Source organism: Mus caroli, unplaced genomic scaffold (assembly GCF_978045245.1).
Source record: "Mus caroli unplaced genomic scaffold, Mus_caroli_1 scaffold_13, whole genome shotgun sequence".
NCBI classification, from domain to species: domain Eukaryota; kingdom Metazoa; phylum Chordata; class Mammalia; order Rodentia; family Muridae; genus Mus; species Mus caroli.
In genome coordinates this window covers 20,575,177-20,576,512 of record NW_028227268.1, presented here as the reverse complement: position 1 = coordinate 20,576,512, position 1,336 = coordinate 20,575,177, and the positions used below count along the sequence as shown (strand labels likewise).

The 1,336-nt window shown below is 44.1% G+C and overlaps 1 non-coding gene across 1 annotated transcript; it reads left to right on the top strand.

Moving 5' to 3' along the window:
- Nucleotides 1–816: 816 nt before the first annotated feature.
- LOC115032730 (U2 spliceosomal RNA) lies at nucleotides 817–1,007 on the top strand. Its single transcript, XR_003838345.2, has one exon. It is a non-coding gene; the product is annotated as a U2 spliceosomal RNA (small nuclear RNA).
- The last annotated feature ends 329 nt before the right edge of the window (nucleotides 1,008–1,336 follow it).

Below are 1,336 nucleotides of genomic sequence, written 5' to 3'. Positions count from 1 at the left end.
TAAAAGCACACCCAGAAAAAGGCTGGGGGCTACACTGGGATCCTGAACACCCTGTGTAGTTTCTGGCCTGCTTAATAAAGACTTTCTATTGGCATAAACCCTTGTTCAAGCAGTCTTCTCTGGTGAATACCTCATAAAATGAACTATGCATATTGAGCCCCAGATCATTCTGTATCAAAAAGAAAAAAGGAGAAAGAAAAGACGGAAGACAAAAGAACCCCACCCACATCCCAGAAACGGTTCTCAACATATGAAAAGCTTTTAGATGCCAGGCGACTGTCGCCTGCACCTTAATTCCAGCAGGAGGCCAAGGCAGGAGAATTCCAAGTTTGAAGTCAGGCAGGGCAATGTTAAGAAATCCTGCCTATAAATTAACTACTTTAACTATAATAAAGTCTGGGCTTTGCTTCTGTGTATTGTGTGTCAACCATGTTACCTTTGAGAAGGATGGAACACCAGCCACCAAGAAACCCATTAAATCATTTTCTACTTTGCCTTTCACCTGTAGCAAAAGAAGTCTCCAGCGGCTCGCTCAGGGCGGCTCCGGGGAGTAGTCCCGGTGGCCACGCCCCCACGGCAGGGCGGAGCATGCAAATAGGCTGGAGACCATACTTCTACGGGGGAGAAATGCAGGGATCCCACACGCATATGAAATTTCTCATGAAACCTGAAGAGCGTACGAAGTTTGTAGCAGAGTCCAGTGTTTTTCTTGGGGGAAGTGGGGGAGGATAGGAGGGAGACAGTTACGCCGACGCTCACCACGAGTTAAAGTGAGACAAAGAAAGGACCGCACTGGGCATGGCACTCTTCTCCGGTATCGCTTCTCGGCCTTTTGGCTAAGATCAAGTGTAGTATCTGTTCTTATCAGTTTAATATCTGATACGTCCTCTATCCGAGGACAATATATTAAATGGATTTTTGGAAGTAGGAGTTGGAATAGGAGCTTGCTCCGTCCACTCCACGCATCGACCTGGTATTGCAGTACCTCCAGGAACGGTGCACCCCCTTTGGGGTCCCTAATGTTGGTTTAAAAAATGAGAACTAGTATTACTTTGAGTATATTTATCTTACACATGCTTATTTTATACTACAATATTCTGTAGCTGCTTTCAGACACACCAGAACGACATCAGATCCCATTACAGATGGTTGTGAGTCACCATGTGGTTGCTGGTAATTGAACTCAGGGCTTTGAAAGAGCAGTGGTTTTAATTCCTGAGCCACCTCTCCACCCCAAGAACTAGTTAGTATTTTTATGCCATTTTTTTTTTTTTTTTTTTTTTTTTTTTTTTTTTTTTTTTTTTGGTTTTTCGAGACAGGGTTTCTCTGTATAGCC